This window comes from Ranitomeya variabilis, chromosome 4, assembly GCF_051348905.1.
Source record: "Ranitomeya variabilis isolate aRanVar5 chromosome 4, aRanVar5.hap1, whole genome shotgun sequence".
Classification (NCBI taxonomy): Eukaryota; Metazoa; Chordata; class Amphibia; order Anura; family Dendrobatidae; genus Ranitomeya; species Ranitomeya variabilis.
The window spans coordinates 612,830,762-612,850,864 of record NC_135235.1 but is presented as its reverse complement, the minus strand read 5'-3'; the positions used below and the strand labels follow the sequence as shown (position 1 = coordinate 612,850,864).

The window sequence follows — 20,103 nt, the reverse complement described above, 5'->3', positions numbered from 1 at the left end:
ATTGTTGGCCTGCAATCCTCAGAAACATCCCAAAAGGCCTTGCATTGAGCGTATGGCGGCCCACGAGGGCCTGTGCAAGGCACTGTGTGCCAGGTAGAAAGGCCGCCTAGAGGACGCAGGTAGGATCACCCAGACATAAAGCCAGGACTGTGCCTCCAGATCTACAGCGATTACATTTCAGTGCCGATAATTACTCTTTAATATTTCTGATGTAGAATACTTTGAAAACTTTCAAGCAGCCCTCACGTATTTTTGGAACACTACCAAGTGGAAAGAAGAAGATTCTGAATATAACATTATATTGGGAACTGCTATTAATCAACTTAGGTAGATATTCTGAAGAGCAGCTAGGAATTGGAGTGTCCGTCCACACAAAACTGGTAGTAAAGCATTATCTGGTTGCCCTCAGCGTCAACAGCAAGATAAAGCTGCTTTTGGTTCTCATGCTCTGCAACTTGTCATCCACTTTTTTTCATTGGATGGTTATTCTTCATCAGCATTCAGACAGTACTATTGGTGCTGGAACTACCTCCTCCTCATTTCACAACATAGAATACTCTTGCCATAGCCCAATGGCTTGCCTTTCAGCTCGCTTTTGTTATGGCTACTAACAGCTTGATAGATTGGAAAACAGAAGCAGAGAATCCCCCACTTCCTGCAGAGGAAAAAAATCCTCCCATTTCCTGCAGAGACACATGGATCTGCCCCACTTCCTGTAGAGAGATATAGACACTACCCCAGATTCTGTAGGGAGACAAAGATCCACCCCCTTCCTGTAGAGAGACAAAGATCCACCCTACTTCCTCTAAAGTGACAAAGATCCACCCCTTCCCATAGAGAGACATAGACCCACCCTACCCCTCTTCCCATAGAGAAACATGGACCCATTTCCTGTAGAGAGACATGGACCCACCCTTAATTACTGGAGACACATGTACTTGCTCCCACTTTCTGTAGAGAGACATGCACATATACCCACTTCTTGTAACGAGACATGGAGCTGACGCCACTTCCTGTAGATACATGGACCTACCCCTACTTCCCATAAAGAGACATAGACCACCTCAAATCCTGTAGAGAGACATGGACCAACCCCCAATTCCTTTAGAGACATGGACCCACCCTCACTTCCTGTAAAGAGACATGGACCCACCCTCACTTCCTGTAAAGAGACATGGACCCACCCTCACTTCCTGTAAAGAGACATGGACCCACCCTCACTTCCTGTAAAGAGACATGGACCCACCCTCACTTCCTGTAAAGAGACATGGACCCACCCTCACTTCCTGTAAAGAGGCATGGACCCACCCTCACTTCCTGTAAAGAGGCATGGACTGCCCCCACTTCCTGTAATCCTTCTCAGTGTCTCTTTGAGAGATGGATTACATTTATAGCAGGTGGAGGACAGTAAGTAAGAGAGAAGAAGGACACTAATTGGATGCCACTGTGGAATTTTGTTTTGAGGGGTAAGAAAACTATTCTAATGTAAAGTGTTTCACAAATTGTCTGTCATACTATCTATCAGATAAGATCAAAATGTTTGAAATTAGAGGAACCACTTAAGCACTAACTGGATAAACAGTCAAGGACACATTACTGGAAGCTTTGTGAAAAAAATTTCTTGCAGGAGAGCAGCTATGCTACAAAGTTAATGAAAAGCAGAGAAAAGAAGAGCGACGAACTAGGTTGTGATTTAAGTAAAGGCTCATAAAGGACACTATGCGATCCCTTAGCAGGCTCATGTTAGGGGGGCTTAAATTAGTGGAAACTGCATGGTCCAAAACACCAGGAAGCTTCAGAAAGCATGTGATGAGAGAGCCCCATCTGGGGAGAGGAGCATTTTATTGTCATGTGGCAGAGTGTTAAGCTCACCTGGTAAGATGGACTCCCGTTTTGGCACACAGATCCTCAAGGACACCTGGAACTGTAAGGACTATGAAAAACAACAATCTCAGGAACAGTTGGACAGATGAAGCAGAATCCAACAGGGATGAATGCAAGTTCAAGCACAATAATCATAAATTGTGAATAATACCAAACAGAGGACTCTCGAGTCTCAATTCTGAGACACAGGTGTGTGTCTTGGCGGGCCTTGAGTAGGCCTAGGGAGATTATCATTGAAGTGCGCCAAGCAACTTACAAAATCCGACGTGGAGCACAACAGAGGGCAACGGACCAGGTGAAGGAAGCAGAGCGTGGGATTACCTGGGAACGGTGTGTAACACATAGAAGTAATTAGGTTAAAGTAATTAGATTAAAGTAAAGAGAGCAGAGCAAGAGAAGAACATGGGACGATCAAGTGAAGGCCAAGCAGTTCAAGCTCAAGAAATGAAGAAGTGCTACACAATCATCTAAGAAGGTGAAGTACTTCATCCCACCATGATAAGGGTAAACTAATTCAGCCGCAAACCAAAAGCTGTATGGCCGGACTACCTTGCTGGTGAGGAAACACAATCTGTGTGGCAGGTAAGATTCCAGCCTGGGTAGCCATAAATGTCAGCTGTGATAGTTGCCGGCTACCTGGGAGGTCATGTCATGGCAGGCGGGTTTGGTTGGTCTAGTCTGGAGACTGGGAGAAGTCATGCCTGGTAGATTGTGGTGTCACTATTGGATGGACTTCCTCCTCACTATAAGCATTATATAAAAGAATGCAATAATTTTAGTAGTTTAGTATTAGATCATTTCTAACTTTTCCATATTCATTCCTCAACTTCTAAAAGATTTGAAAAAGAAAACCTACATCATTTTATTTCTCAAAGGCTTCTGGTGAGCACCCCCAATCTGTGTCATCATAACCTTAGTGCCTGCATACTACAGATCCGTGCCCTGCCCTGTATTCATAAATGGTTATTTGAATGATGCATGCGTCGTTTTTTTCCCACGGGTGGCATGTTTTTGGAACATAGAAATTTTCGTGGAAGCCAATATGAATAACACAGAGCGTTAAAGGCTCAGTGTTTTTGAAACCAGCGTGCTTCTCTGTTCAATTCACAGCGTGTGACAGTCCCGACTCTACAAAGGCAATGACACGGCGCACAGCAGGGAGCGTCAGAGGCAGGGAAGACAGGCTGAGATGTCGGTACCACACTGCAGAGCAATCCTCGCCTAGAGGGTCTACATCTCTACCGGGCTACACCCTTGGGGTTAAAGTGGTGCAAAGCAAAAGGGAGTCGGTATTTTTCAGATCAAAGATTTACCAATGGATATAGCCATGAATATGTAGGAGTAGGCTGACGTGAGTAAAGCCGGCCGTATCGCTGTGCAGACTGCTTATTTTATGCACCATTAGGTGACAACCGTCATGTCTACGGGCGCTGTCAAACTGCTGTATAAATCTCCCACAGAGCTGCACATAAGGGAAAGCAAAAAGAAAAACAATCAAAATGGCCATTTTTTCCTGATGCAAGTTCACACCACTACATCTACATTACTTTCTTCAGTGCCCTTTCCCTCTTATCAGATTGAGTTGCCAAAACCCGGAAACAAGGCAAGATGCAAAAAAATCCATCTGAGAGCATCATGATGTAGGGGCAGAGACCCTGATTCCAGCGATATGTCACTTACTTTTCTGGCTTGATTAAAGAACATTTTATTCTGCTGCAGATCTTCCAGTGCTCTGTATAACTCCGCCCATATCACTGATTGGCTGCTTTCCCTGTACAATGTGCAAAGGTAGTAAGCTGCCAATCACTAGTGGGGGCGGGGTTAGACTACATGGAGGCAGGTTACTAGTCCTCTAGTGATAATCTCCTGCTGATGAAACACTGATTTTATCAAAACTACACTAAGCAACCCAGTATGTGATACATTGCTGGAATCAGGGTCTCCTCCCCTACATTATGCTGTTCTCAGGTTAGATAGGAGATACCTAGTGACAGATTACTTTTAAGCCCCTCATACATCTTAGATGGCTTCAGCTCAATAATGGCTGTTGGCTGACTATACCATACACAGGAGAACTCACTTGGCTCCTGTGTTTGGAATAAGATGGCCACTGCCATATTCCTCTGGCAGTGGCTTATCTCAGGGTGAACAATAGAATCGGACATGCAGGATCCTTATCTCCCCTGACAATCATCTGTCAGGGGCTCCCATACACATTAGACTATCGGCTGACCATGCTGATATTGACGGATTCAGTCAATGTTAGGGCTCGTGCTGATGGCCATAAAAATTAGACGAGTGCTATGCATCGCTTTGATGGATACCACTTGTCTCCACATTATTCTTTGGGGCCGTACACATGTACGATTTTTTCCTTGGAGGAAAAAAAAAATCGCACTATGCACGATTTGCCTCCGAGAATCAGATAACATTTGGCCATTCAACTCTATGGGGCCGTAGAAAAATATCAGATGACATCTGAGTGCAGCATGATTTTCACAGACAGTCAATATGAAGGAGGTGGAGAATTTTTGTTCCCTCCACCTACAAGAAAATCAGATCAAACTCTGAGGAGAGAGTGATTAGCTAATCTGACCGATTTTCTGATGTCTTGTATCTTCAATTCTAAAGAATACCGCCTAGGACAAGACGACAGGTCGGCTTTAAGAAGCCTGAAAATTGCAGTCCTTTGTTGAAGACTGAACCCAGACTTTGCATTGTACTTAGACGTGGAGAGATATATTGGGCGATATCCGCCATCGCGCGCTGCTTAGTCCCATCAGAGCAGAATTAATAATCCCCATGATCACAGTTTTCCAAGGGAAGAATAGAGCTAATTGATTTCTTTCTGAATACTACAGACTAATTAAGTGCTAATCTCGTGTTTAGACGCCACATTGCTGGAGAGTGATTTTACGTAACAATAAGGCTCTTTGGGGATTACACAGGATTGTTTTTTTTTTTGTGTAGATAATTTATAGTGTATTGGATAAAAAGAAAAGCCATTTATTTTCATTATGGGGATTAAGTTGGTCCTACATAATTTGGGCAGAAAAAGGGTTAACGGGGCCTTGTACGGAAGCTGCGTCCTGCGGCGACTTTCAATTGTTTTGTTTTTTTTTCGCCCGCACAACAGGTGCAGATAACAGTTGGTCCACAGTCTGGATCACGGAGGGAGACGGAGAGTGTCCGGGGAGAGACGTACGTGAAGGAGATGAAGGGAGACAGGCAAGAAAATGGAGTGGGCTAGACAGGAACGGGCTGAGGCGCTAGACAATGTTGACAGCAGCAGCAGGTGGGAGCGGAGAACGGATGAGAAATAAGTGCGAGGACCAAAGGGGGGAAAGAAATGCTGCTGAGAAGATAAAAGACTAGAGAGGATCAAGAATTGAAGAGACCCACCACCCCAAAAATTTCATTTTCAGGTCATGACATTTGCTTTTTTGACACTAGGTGGCGCTGCAGAGATTCATTCCGAATAGAATGTTCTGCATCCATTTCTCACTTCCTAAACTTATAGTCCATGAGCCAAGAACCAAATTTGACGATATCGGTACCAAGCGGAGTGACTAATTCTCTTTGGTATTTTTAGGTAGATGCATGTCTGTAGTTTATTTTTTGATATGATAGCCCTTACATATACGTAGCTTATTAACCCCTTCAGCCCTAGGCCTATTTGTACCCAAGTGCCTAAGCCAATCTGACCTGTGCCACTTCATGGGCTAATAACTTTGGAACGCTTTCACCTATCCAAGCCATTCTGAGATTGTTTTCTCGTGACATATTGTACTTCACGTCAGTGCTAAATGGGAGTCAATATATTTTACCTTTCTATATAAAAAAATGCTAAATATTCGGAAATTTTGGAAAAATCGGCAATTTTTTAACTTTGAAATTCTCTGCTTTTTACAAAAATACTGATACCCCCCATAATAGTTATTAATTTACACTCCCCACATGTTTACTTCATATTGGCATCATTTTGAAAATGAAACCTTATTGTTTTACGACGTAATAGGGCTTATAGTTTTATGCGCAATTTTTCACATTTACAGCAAAACCCACTTTTCAAAGGACCAAGTCACTTCTGAAGTCACTTTAAGGGGCTTACATAACAGAAACCACCCATAAATTACCCCATTTTGCAAACTACACCCCTCAAGCTGTTCAAAACTCATTTTTAAAAACTGTTAACCCTTTAGGTGTTCCACAGGAATTTTAGCAGAATGAAGGCGAAATTTCAAAATTTCATTTTTTTTCCAGATATTACATTGTAATCCAATTTTACCTGCAACCTAGCAAGGGTTAACGGCAAACCCAAACTTGGTTACCCTAATTCTGCAGTTTATAGAAACACCCCACATGTACTCGTAAACTAAAGTATGGGCACACAGCACAGCTCAACACGGAAGGAGCGCTATGTGGTTTTTGGGTGGCGGATTCACTGGAAGAAATCTAGGGGGCCATGTCACATTTGAAGGCTGCCTGAGGTACCCCCACAGTGGAAACCCCAAAAAGTGACCCTATTTTGGAAACTACACCCCCAAGGAATCTTTTAGGGGGTATAGTGACCACTTTGACCCAACCAGTGTTTCACAGTAGTTGGAAACACTTGGTTGAGAAAATGGAAAAAGTGCATTTTTTACATGAAGGTGTCATTTTAGGCTCATTTTTTTATTTTTAAGAGGTGTACCAGCAAAAAATGCACCCCACTATTTGTTCACCAATCTCTCCCGAACACAACAACACCCGATATGTTGTCGTACACTGCAGTATTGGGGAACGGCAGGCCTCGGAAGGGAAGGAGCGCCAAATGACTTTTGGAGTGCAAATTTTACTGGAAGAAATCTAGGGGGCTATGTCACATTTGAAGACACCCTGAGGTGCCCCAACACACGCACACACACTGACACATACACGTTGGACGGCCGGAGGTACAACAGAGCAGTGAGACTACACAAGCTGGTCTATGAAGCACTTATGAGGCTTGCATGGAAAAACTTCCTTCCATGGCTAGAAGAAAACCATGCAAGGGACCTTCACCATCTGGATGAAACACTGAAGAACATCACAAACTTTCGCATCAGTGTGTCGCAGGGATCCTTCGAAAAGCTCTTGGATAATGAATCTTGCACACTTACCCTGAAGCTCTTTCAAGTTTATCTTGAGACCCTCAGAAATGAACAACTCTCAGCATTCTGGATGTCATACTTGGACATGGTCGAGACCATGCTGGCCCTGGTTCGAGCTTCAAGAGAAGGCAACTGGATGCTTCACCTAGGAGCAATCCGACAGATGATACCATGGTGTTTTGCCTATGACAAGGTCAACTATGCCCGATACCTAACCTATTACTATGCCACAATGTCTCGGCTGCCCATAGAACACCCAGAGGTCCATGAATACTTCATGCAAGGTGGCTTTTCGGTCCAGATCGGTAGCAAGAATCCTTTTGGACGAATTCCTGTGGACCAGACCATTGAAGAGACAATCAACAAAGACACCCAGACACCAGGGGGCACAAAAGGCTTCAGCCTCAAAGTTGGAGCTGTTTCCAGGTTCTACCTGACATCAGAGTACCGCAGTATGTACTTGAGGCAGCTGAGGGCCCTGGTAGGCCAACAATATACTGACTTCAGCCATTCAGACCTACAGGTGTCTAGGATTAGAAGAGATGAAGCCGATGTCCAATCTTTCGTTCAACTGCTGGAGACAGGTTGGGTGAACCCCTTCAACAAAGAGCATAATGGTGAACTTATCAGTTTGTCAACAGCGACTGTAGCACCACCAGATGTAGCCAAAGACCTTCAAGGGGCATACAGTATAGGAGAGGATGCATATCAAACATTCAAGGATGAGCGTTTGGGTACCGATAAGCCAACTACATTGTTTCATGACAAGATGACGAAGAACAAACTTAAAACGTTCTCTAACATCCAAATGAAGACACGCAGACAAGGTCTTGGCAAGGAGGTAATTTTGAAGGCTGACAGAAACCTATTTGGCCAGATGATACTTGTAGCTGAGAACAGAAAGCTACAAATGAGTGATGTCTTGACTCATCCCCTGGGTCCATTGCCATGGGCACTTGCCAATGGTGATGGGTCTATCCGCAAGACCAACAAGGCTGCCCTCGCAAGGGAGTTGGAGAGGAATGCTCGTCCTGCAGAAGTGATCCCCGAGCCCTCTGCAACCATCATTGATGGGATGAGCCTGGTTCAGAAACTGAAGGGAAACAATGCAACATTTGGCCAGCTAGCAGGCACAGCAATGAGTCGCGCTATCCATGAGGGTGCTAAGAGCAAGCGCATTGATATTGTCTTTGACGTCTACAAGGAGACATCCATCAAAGATACAGAAAGAGTCAACAGATATGAAGGCACAGGGATCCATTTCAAGAACATTCAACATGGGCACAACATCCAGCAGTGGAAAAAGCTTCTAAGTAGTTCCTCCAACAAGGCAAGTCTCATAAAGTTTCTGGTAGAAGAATGGAAGGCGAAACACCACAGGGAGAAGCTTGAGGAGAAGGAGCTGTATGTCACATGTGAGCAGCTCTGCTTTAAGATCACCAAAGAACAGTGGGAAGAGGCTGCTGACCTTAAGTCAAATCAAGAAGAAGCAGACACACGCCTCCTTCTCCATGCTCTTCATGCAGCAGAATCTGGTTACAAGTCGGTCATCATCACTTCGGAGGATACTGATGTCATGGTCCTGTGTCTGGGCATGTGCCACAAAATCCCATCCCACCTGTTCCAGAAATGCGGTACACAGAACCGGACAAGATTCCTGGATATCACCACTCTGAGCCGAACATTGGGAGGCAGCGTATGTGATTCATTGATTGGTATGCATGCATTTACAGGCTGTGACACCGTCAGTGCATTCGCTGGCCGTGGGAAGATGACGACACTCAAGCAGTTGAAGATGAACAAGACATACCAGGATGCCTTTCAGGAAGTTGGTCGTTCATGGGAAGTGTCTACCGAACTTTTTGAGAAGTTACAGGAAATCACCTGCCACATGTACCTGCCAACTACCCAAACAACTGAGGTAAACAGGCTCCGTTATCAGCTGTTCTGTGCCAGACGTGGAGTGGTAGAGTCAAGTCAACTCCCTCCTTGCCAGGACTGCCTTTTCATGCATGCACTGCGTGCAAACTACCAGGCTGCGATCTGGAGGAGAAGTCTGCAGAGCCAGCCATGGGTTGCAAACCCAACAGACTGCGGTTGGATGATAGATAACGACGGAAAGCTTGTTGTCAAGTGGATGCAAGGGGCACCAGCACCAGAAGCTATTATACAGCTACTGTCCTGCAAGTGTGTGCGGTCATGTGAACTTCCTCAGTGTACTTGCCTCAGCAATGGCCTGAAGTGCACAGACATGTGCAGATTACAGACATGCCAGAACAAGGGTACTGAAGACGAGCCAGTAGAACAACAGTCAGATTCAGAGTCCGATGTTGAAGATATTATGGAGTAACATATATATATATATATATATATATATATATATATATATATATATATATATATATATATATATATATATATATATGCACATGACATGTTCAGTGTGTATTTACATAACTTGGATTAAATTTTGTTACAAATACTACATCTAGTCACTCCGGGTGGTACCGATATCGTCATATTTGGTTCTTGGCTCATGCTAAAATTCCTGTGGAACACCTAAAGGGTTAACAGTTTTTAAAAATGAGTTTTGAACAGCTTGAGGGGTGTAGTTTGCAAAATGGGGTAATTTATGGGTGGTTTCTGTTATGTAAGCCCCTTAAAGTGACTTCAGAAGTGACTTGGTCCTTTGAAAAGTGGGTTTTGCTGTAAATGTGAAAAATTGCGCATAAAACTATAAGCCCTATTACGTCGTAAAACAATAAGGTTTCATTTTCAAAATGATGCCAATATGAAGTAAACATGTGGGGAGTGTAAATTAATAACTATTATGGGGGGTATCAGTATTTTTGTAAAAAGCAGAGAATTTCAAAGTTAAAAAATTGCCAATTTTTCCAAAATTTCCGAATATTTAGCATTTTTTTATATAGAAAGGTAAAATATATTGACTCCCATTTAGCACTGACGTGAAGTACAATATGTCACGAGAAAACAATCTCAGAATGGCTTGGATAGGTGAAAGCGTTCCAAAGTTATTAGCCCATGAAGTGGCACAGGTCAGATTGGCTTAGGCACTTGGGTACAAATAGGCCTAGGGCTGAAGGGGTTAATAAGCTACGTATATGTAAGGGCTATCATATCAAAAAATAAACTACAGACATGCATCTACCTAAAAATACCAAAGAAAATTAGTCACTCCGGGTGGTACCGATATCTGGCCCGGCTCATGGACTATTACAAGCAGGTTCCATTTACCTAGAGCGAGCGACGCGATGATAACCGTAGCCTCCTGTCGCCACCGCCCGCTCACGTTTACGCTTTTTATCCCTTTTTAATTAGCAAATATCTGAGAGACAGTTGTCGCTTATTCTACAGCCGAGACCCCCGGGCTGTGCTGCTAAGTAGGATTTGAATTTGTTAATTAAAAGCAGAATGCCGCTGTAACAAACTTCCCATCTGCAGCGCTCGCTCCTTGCCTTCCCTTCCATGCACACACACATCCCTAGAGGAAAGCGTGGAGTCACACGGCGTGATCTTTCCAGCAGAGCTGCCTGGGTATTGCTTTGATATAACAGTTAGGACCCCCCGTACTAAAAAAACCCTACTGACTTGTGTCAATATCTAATGCAGCGTACAGGATAAACCTCAATTATAGGTGAGCGCCTCGCCGGCGTTCTGCGCTTGTGATATTGTAATGAGGATAGTTTTAGCTAGATTTTTCTTTTCAGAATATTTAGACTGTGAACCCCAAAGGCGACAGTGACGACATACAGTAGTGTCGGAGAATCAATGGTGCTATGTTAACCAGGAAAATATATAAATCTGTATCTTTACTGCATAGCTTTCTGCATATACAGAGAGTACGAGCATACAGTTAGGTCCATATATATTTGGACAGAGACAACATTTTTCTCATTTTGGTTATCCTCCTTCTATCCTCCACCACTGTTGTCTTCCGTGGACTCCCAGGTCTTTTTGCATTGATGAGTTCACCAGTGCTTTCTTTCTTTCTCAGGATGTACCAAACTGTAGATTTTGCCACTCCTAATATTGTAGCAATTTCTCGGATGGGTTTTTTCTGTTTTCGCAGCTTAAGGATGGCTTGATTCACCTGCATGGAGAGCTCCTTTGACCGCATGTTTACTTCACAGCAAAACCTTCCAAATGCAAACACCACACCGCAAATCAACTCCAGGCCCTTTATCTGCTTAATTGAGAATGACATAATGAAGGGATTGCCCACACCTGCCCATGAAATAGCCTTGGAGTCAATTGTCCAATTACTTTTGGTCCCTTTAAAAACAGGGTGGCACATGTTAAGGAGTTGAAACTCCTAAACCCTTCATCCGATTTTAATGTGGATACCCTCAAATGAAAGCTGAAAGTCTGAACTTCAACTGCATCTGAATTGTTTTGTTTAAAATTCATTGTGGTAATGTCTGTAACCAAAATTAGAAAAATGTTGTCTCTGTCCAAATATATATGGACCTAACTGTATATGAGAAGACACGTCAATATTCTAGTAACCCAATATGATAACTGTCGGATCAAGAAATATTCGGGAGTATTCGACAGTCACGAAAAAGTAAAGCAAAATAACGCTAGAATATTAAAAAATGCAGCACACGCTTTTATTTTCCAAATGGGCCTAACTAGATATATTTGCTGAGTATAAAAGTTCTGGTTTTGGACTACGAGAATTTCTAGATTATTGGATGCCTGAGAGAGGGAGAAGAGAGAGAGCGAAAGAATAAGGAAGGATGGAAAGGAAGAAAGGAAGGAAAAAAGGGAAGGAAGGAAGGAAGAAAGGAAAGAAGGAAGGAAGGAAGGAAGGAAGAAGGAAGGAAGGAAGGAAGGAAGGAAGGAAGGAAGGAAAAAAGGAATGGAAGGAAAAAAGGAATGGAAGAAAAAACGGTAGAAAGAAAAAAAAACGAAAGGCACACTACAGAGACCAATATAAATTTTTCACTCTCACCCATAAAGTTCTCCACAGTTCTTCACCACCCTACATCTCCTCCCTCATCTGTCTAACACCCTACAAATCCTTCCTTATTTCTGTGCACCATCCTAAATCTCCACCATCTTTGTCTTGCACCCTACATCTCCTTTGTTATCTCTGTCTACCACCTTACATCTCCTCCCTCATTTCTGTCTACCACCCTACATATCCTCCCTCACCTCTGTGTACCACCCTACATCTCCTCCCTCATCTCTCTACATCACCCTACATCTCCTCCCTCATCTCTATCTACCACTCTGCATCTCCTCCCTCATCTCTATCTACCACTCTACATCTCATCCCTCATCTCTGTCTACCACCCTACATCTCCTTCCATTTCTCTGTCTACCACCCTACATCTTCTCCCTCATCTCTGTCTACTACCCTACATCTCCCCCACCTCTGTCTACCACCCTGCATCTCCTCCCTCACCTCTGTCTACCACCCTACAGCCCCTCCCTCACCTCCGTCTACCAGCCTACATCTCCTCCCTCATCTCTATCACCCTACATCTCATCCCTGTCTACCACTCTACATCTACTCCCTCATCTCTGTCTACCACCCTACATCTCATCCCTCATCTCTGTCTACCACCCTACATCTCCTCTCTCATCTCTGTCTCCCACCCTACATCTCCTTCCTTTTCTGTCTACCACCCTACATCTTCTCCCCCATCTCTGTCTACTACCCTGCATCTCCCCTACCTCTGTCTACCACCCTGCATCTCCTCCCTCACCTCTGTCTACCAGCCTACATCTCCTCCCTCATCTCTGTCTATCACCCTAACTGTGCTCTCTGTTCTGCTAATGATTTAATACCAACATCCTCCATAATTTGAACCTCTCACTCCCATCTCCAGGATTTCTCCCATGCTGCACCAGTTCCCTGGAATGCTCTTTCCTGGACAATCCAGTTAGTTCCAAGTATCCACAGTTTTAAGGGTGCTCTAAAACAAATCTATTTAGATTGGCCTATCACCTTACTAATCTATTCACTGCTCTCCCTTCCTAAAGTTTCCTCAGAATCTGGTTCCTTTGATCATTTGTTTCCACACTCTCATTGTCCTGAGTAGCACTTTGTATCTGTACTTATACACATACTGGCGGGTGATCGGCACATGCAGCCTTATTTCATTACCCCTAGTTATGATAGTTACCTTTTGTGTTACCCCTATTTCCTCGAAGACTGTAAGCTTGCGAGCAGGATCCTCACTCCTACCGTAACTGTTGGATTATGTGTTACTCTATAATGTCTTATATTGTACATTTCCTCTCTGATTTGTAAAGTGCTGTGGAATACTGTATATTGGCGCTTTAGAAATAAAATTACTACATCTTGCTTTATGTGCACATAGAAGGACACAGCGCTGAATGCTGATATGCTCCATGGTAAACCTTTGCACCCGCGTCCATTAAATATTTCATACTGGCATATAGGGGACTGGCTGATACTAAAGGGATACTCTTTTGGCCCCTGTCAGGTGATTAATTATGGAAACATTTGGCGTAGATGGCAAAAAGTAGCCTCCAAACGTGACGTGCACATAGACTAACAGGGGAACATAAGGGAGTTGTTGTATATGCAGTGACCCGATGTACAATGGAAGGGTCACCCCGAGCGGGGCTCTGCAGTAAAGCTGCGCTCTATAATTCTTCTCATTTCTCCATTTGTTTAGCAGATGAGCCTTAAAGGGAACCTGTCACCTGAATTTGGCGGGACCGGTTTTGGGTCATATGGGCAGGGTTTTGGGGTGTTTGATTCACCCTTTCCTTACCCGCTGGCTGCATGCTGGCTGCAATACTGGATTGAAGTTCATGCTGTGTCCTCCGGAGTACACGCCAGCGCAAGGCAATATTGCCTTGTGCAGGCATGTACTCCGGAGGACAGAGAATGAACTTCAATCCAATATTGCGGCCAGCATGCAGCCAGCGGGTAAGGAAAGGGTGAATCAAACACCCCAAAACCCCGCCCATATGACCCAAAACCGGTCCCGCCAAATTCAGGTGACAGGTTCCCTTTAAGCACATAAGTGCTGAATAATTTTATCCCTGTCATGTTATATATTTTTTTCCTTTAGTGGACAATTTTCTACCTAATTCGACTTGCCGGTGGTGAGGTATAGAAGCACTTCTGTAGTCGCAAATTATTATTAGCCTCTTGATGTGTCTTGAAGTGTGAGATTTACATTCATATTAAATAAGGTATAAAACACACTGTTAAATCAGGGCACAGAGATGAAAACAGATGAAGGATTGTTCCGAGCACTCAAAGCCTTTAGGAAAAAAAATAAAATAAATGAGCATTTCAGTCCATTTTCTGAGCGATCCTTCCCTTCTCCCCAGGAGGATCTGAGCTGGATTTTCCTAAGCAACAAAGTAGCTGAAGGAATTTTCATCTTGATCTTGTGAGAGACCCATTCAGAGCTGGCATCGGCAGAGCTGGGCATCGCATGTGTAACTCCATTCAGAAGGTATTATACAATTCCCGGTTTCTCCTACCTAGGAGGTGCCCTAAACATGGAAAAAATAACATCTCCGTCAGTGGTAGGGAATGCCTTTGCTCGGACATTTACAGGCCACCTCTGTCTTACCCAAAGTCAGGGGAGATTTATTAGGTTGGACAGTATGTGCTGTCCATGGCAGCTATACTCTACCCTTCCAACCTCCTCCCCTAAGGCAGAGAATCAGGAACATGAGTCCTTGCCTGTGGTCACATCGGATGTTCCAGCATTTAATTTGCTCTCTAATGTTCTACCCCTTGGCAGATACAAGGGTTTACCAGAACAGCGGACATTAATGATCTACATTACAGTCAGTGATCGCTTGCTAAGAACAAAAAGTCACGTTAGTTTTGGCGTTTCCACCATTCAACTGTACTTTGGCTCCTATTATATACACTCTATAGACAAAAGTATTAAAACACAGAGAGGAGCTTTTCTCACCTCCCATTTTACATCCATGGACATTAATATGGGGTTGGCCCCTTTGCAGATATAGCAGCCTCCACTCTTCTGGGAAGACTTTCTACAAGATTTTGGAGGTGTCTATGGAAGTTTTTGGTCCTTCATCCAGAAGAGCAAATCCTGATGTTGGGCAGAGGTCGGGCTCACAATCTCTGCTCTAGTTCATCCCAATGGAGTTTGATAGGGCTGTGGCCAGGCTCAGCGCGGCCAGTCATGTTCTTCCACCAAACTCCCTCAACATATCTGTGCGGACTTTGTGCACTGGGCACAGTCATGGGGAACATAAAAGGGCGTTTCTTAAACTGTTCCCATAAAGCTGGTAGCTAAAATTATCCACAATTTTTTTGATGCTAAAGGATTAAGATTTCACTTCACTGGAACTAAGGGGCAGAGGCTATATAGCATTATCCTCCTCTACCAAACCCTACAGAGGGTCCAATGCCCTCAGGAGGGTAACATTCTCCTGCCATTTGCCAAACACAGACTCATTCATTAGATGTCAGATAGAGAAGTGTGATCTGTCACTGCACAGAACACTTTTCCTCCAGAGTCCAGTGGTGGCGGCTTTACACCATTTGGCGCCTGGCATTGTGCTTGGTGATGTAAGGCTGCATGCCCCTACTCTGCTATAAAAGCCCATGCCATGAAGCTACCAGTCTGATGTTAAGACCAGAGGAAGTTTTGACTCTGCAGTTATGGGGTCAGCAGAGCATTGGTGACTTTTCCATCGTCTGCTCCTCAGCACTTGGAGCGCCCGCCAGGGCCGTGGGGTACTCGGGTCTGACAGTTCTTAAAGGGGAAGTGGCACGGTAGCAGTGACCCAGTCCGTGGCCCTGGGCGTCCAATAAAAGAGTCAATGAATTGAAAGGGGAAATAAAGTTTATAGGGAAATTGTTCTTGACAACACCCGTGGTATTCGGTCAATATGGCCGACGCTGCAGTTCAGATCCACTGGGGCAGTTGGTGACGCAGCTAAGATGTTTCAGCTCTCTACAGGCCGCGCTAGTCCCCAGGACAGATATAGATGTTAAGATGGATGATGGTGGTTGTGGTAGTTGTAGTGCAGGGCAAGTGATGCAGGAATAATTCAGAGGACACAGCTGGTTGCAGTTTTCAATGCTTTACTCACAGTTCTGCAGATTACTGTCTCCAGTCACGTGCTGTGTCCTCCGGGCATGTGGTCCAGCAAACCCCCAGATGATTTAGGGTACACTTCTCCAGGACTCCTCTCTTATGTTCCTTTCCTGGCCGTCTCACTGTGCCGGTTCTCACCTCTCCTGCCCTGCACCTTCACACACAGTGTCCCAATCCAGCAGCCCCGGATCTTGTGGGGCAACGTCTCTAGTCCCCTGGATCCTATGTGGCTGCCTTTTCAGCGAATATGTGTGGATGTGGCTGTGGCACGTAGACACCACAGCGTCCGGCTGGCAAGCTGAGCCTTGTAGTTCTCCACTAGTTTTGGGGCCGGTTCCCCACTGCGACCTGGTCCCTCCACCCGACTATGGTCGGCGTGGATGCGGCCCCCACAGGTGTATTGCACACAATCCGTGCCCCTAGGACCCCTTCTTGCTTTTGAAGCTTTTGTCTCTCTACTCTTCTTTCTCTAGCTCCCTCTGACAGGGAGCTTCTTTCTGCACGTCTTACTCTTTTCAGCTCCTCTCAGTGTGTTCCTAACTTTCCCTCCTAATTAGCTCCTCCCCTCACTACTGGCTCCACCCACACCCTCTACCTAGTAACCCTCTCCAGACTGGGATAAGGCCATCCTCCCATAGGGTACCCCCAGGTGCCCTGACTGGAGTGGTGAGGTGTTGGATGCTGGTGTTAGAGTCCTGGGTAGTGCCCCCTCCTTACCTGAGAGTGGGATACCACACCTCTGGATGAGATGCAGTACCTCTATGGCGACTGAACCCTCAGGGGTGCCACACACTCAGTGACCCTGCTCTGTAACATTTACAGAGCTTAGTTGTTGTAGCTCCTTCATGTCTAGTCTATAGCACCATTCACATACTGTCTAGATGCTCTTGGAAACAATCATTAGGTTTGGAGTCATTACAACTAGCTCATCAAACTCCCTATAATACAATCATCTTACTGTATGATGGCTGAGGTCCATGCTAGGAGATTTCAATTCTGAAGTCAAAATTATTTGGAATACAGCTCTGGAATTTAATACAGGATGTAACTCAGGATCAGTACAGGATAAGTAATGTAATGTATGTACACAGTGACTGTACCAGCAGAATAGTGAGTGCAGCTCTGGAGTATAATACAGGATGTAACTCAGAGTCAGTACAGGATCAGTAATGTAATGTATGTACACAGTGACTGCACCAGCAGAATAGTGAGTGCAGCTCTGGAGTATAATACAGGATGTAACTCAGGGTCAGTACAGGATAAGTAATGTAATGCATGTACACAGTGACTGCACCAGCAGAATAGTGAGTGCAGCTCTGGAGTATAATACAGGATGTAACTCAGGGTCAGTACAGGATAAGTAATGTAATGTATGTACACAGAGACTGCACCAGCAGAATAGTGAGTGCAGCTCTGGAGTATAATACAGGATGTAACCCAGGATCAGTACAGGATAAGTAATGTAATGTATGTACACAGTGACTGCACCAGCAGAATAGTGAGTGCAGCTCTGGAGTATAATACAGGATGTAACTCAGGATCAGTACAAGATGAATAATGCAATGTATGTACACAAGTGACTGCATTGGCAGAATAGTGAGTGCAGCTCTGGGGTATAATACAGGATATAACTCTGGATCAGTACAGGATAAATAATGTATGTACACAGTGACTCCACCAGCAGAATAGTGAGTGCAGCTCTGGAGTATAATACAGGATGTAACTCAGGATCAGTACAGGATAAATAATGTATGTACACAGTGACTGCACCAGCAGAATAGTGAGTGCAGCTCTGGAGTATAATACAGGATGTAACTCAGGATCAGTACAGGATAAGTAATGTAATGTATGTACACAGTGACTGCACCAGCAGAATAGTGAGTGCAGCTCTGGAGTATAATACAGGATGTAACTCAGGGTCAGTACAGGATAAGTAATGTAATGCATGTACACAGTGACTGCACCAGCAGAATAGTGAGTGCAGCTCTGGAGTATAATACAGGATGTAACTCAGGGTCAGTACAGGATAAGTAATGTAATGCATGTACACAGTGACTGCACCAGCAGAATAGTGAGTGCAGCTCTGGAGTATAATACAGGATGTAACTCAGGGTCAGTACAGGATAAGTAATGTAATGTATGTACACAGAGACTGCACCAGCAGAATAGTGAGTGCAGCTCTGGAGTATAATACAGGATGTAACCCAGGATCAGTACAGGATAAGTAATGTAATGTATGTACACAGTGACTGCACCAGCAGAATAGTGAGTGCAGCTCTGGAATTTAATACAGGATGTAACTCAGGATCAGTACAGGATAAGTAATGTAATGTATGTACACAGTGACTGCACCAGCAGAATAGTGAGTGCAGCTCTGGAGTATAATACAGGATGTAACTCAGGATCAGTACAGGATAAGTAATGTAATGCATGTACACAGTGACTGCACCAGCAGAATAGTGAGTGCAGCTCTGGAGTATAATACAGGATGTAACTCAGGGTCAGTACAGGATAAGTAATGTAATGTATGTACACAGAGACTGCACCAGCAGAATAGTGAGTGCAGCTCTGGAGTATAATACAGGATGTAACCCAGGATCAGTACAGGATAAGTAATGTAATGTATGTACACAGTGACTGCACCAGCAGAATAGTGAGTGCAGCTCTGGAGTATAATACAGGATGTAACTCAGGATCAGTACAAGATGAATAATGCAATGTATGTACACAAGTGACTGCATTGGCAGAATAGTGAGTGCAGCTCTGGGGTATAATACAGGATATAACTCTGGATCAGTACAGGATAAATAATGTATGTACACAGTGACTCCACCAGCAGAATAGTGAGTGCAGCTCTGGAGTATAATACAGGATGTAACTCAGGATCAGTACAGGATAAATAATGTATGTACACAGTGACTGCACCAGCAGAATAGTGAGTGCAGCTCTGGAGTATAATACAGGATGTAACTCAGGATCAGTACAGGATAAGTAATGTAATGTATGTACACAGTGACTGCACCAGCAGAATAGTGAGTGCAGCTCTGGAGTATAATACAGGATGTAACTCAGGGTCAGTACAGGATAAGTAATGTAATGCATGTACACAGTGACTGCACCAGCAGAATAGTGAGTGCAGCTCTGGAGTATAATACAGGATGTAACTCAGGGTCAGTACAGGATAAGTAATGTAATGCATGTACACAGTGACTGCACCAGCAGAATAGTGAGTGCAGCTCTGGAGTATAATACAGGATGTAACTCAGGGTCAGTACAGGATAAGTAATGTAATGTATGTACACAGAGACTGCACCAGCAGAATAGTGAGTGCAGCTCTGGAGTATAATACAGGATGTAACCCAGGATCAGTACAGGATAAGTAATGTAATGTATGTACACAGTGACTGCACCAGCAGAATAGTGAGTGCAGCTCTGGAATTTAATACAGGATGTAACTCAGGATCAGTACAGGATAAGTAATGTAATGTATGTACACAGTGACTGCACCAGCAGAATAGTGAGTGCAGCTCTGGAGTATAATACAGGATGTAACTCAGGATCAGTACAAGATGAATAATGCAATGTATGTACACAAGTGACTGCATTGGCAGAATAGTGAGTGCAGCTCTGGGGTATAATACAGGATATAACTCTGGATCAGTACAGGATAAATAATGTATGTACACAGTGACTGCACCAGCAGAATAGTGAGTGCAGCTCTGGAGTATAATACAGGATGTAACTCAGGATCAGTACAGGATAAGTAATGTAATGTATGTACACAGTGACTGCACCAGCAGAATAGTGAGTGCAGCTCTGGAGTATAATACAGGATGTAACTCAGGGTCAGTACAGGATAAGTAATGTAATGTATGTACACAGTGACTGCACCAGCAGAATAGTGAGTGCAGCTCTGGAGTATAATACAGGATGTAACCCAGGATCAGTACAGGATAAGTAATGTAATGTATGTACACAGTGACTGCACCAGC

At 44.2% G+C, this 20,103-nt stretch overlaps 1 protein-coding gene and 1 long non-coding RNA gene across 5 annotated transcripts in view; both read right to left on the bottom strand.

Annotated features, from left to right (window-relative positions):
- Positions 1-20,103, bottom strand: part of SDK2 (sidekick cell adhesion molecule 2) — an 826,128-nt gene that overhangs the window by 708,648 nt on the left and 97,377 nt on the right. The gene's annotated exons all lie outside the window — the stretch shown is intronic.
- The window catches only part of LOC143769249 (uncharacterized), a 34,482-nt gene continuing 28,629 nt past the window's right edge, over positions 14,251-20,103 (bottom strand). The window contains exon 2 of the long non-coding RNA XR_013214298.1: positions 14,251-14,525. This is a non-coding gene — a long non-coding RNA (uncharacterized LOC143769249). The remainder of the gene's footprint in view (positions 14,526-20,103) is intronic.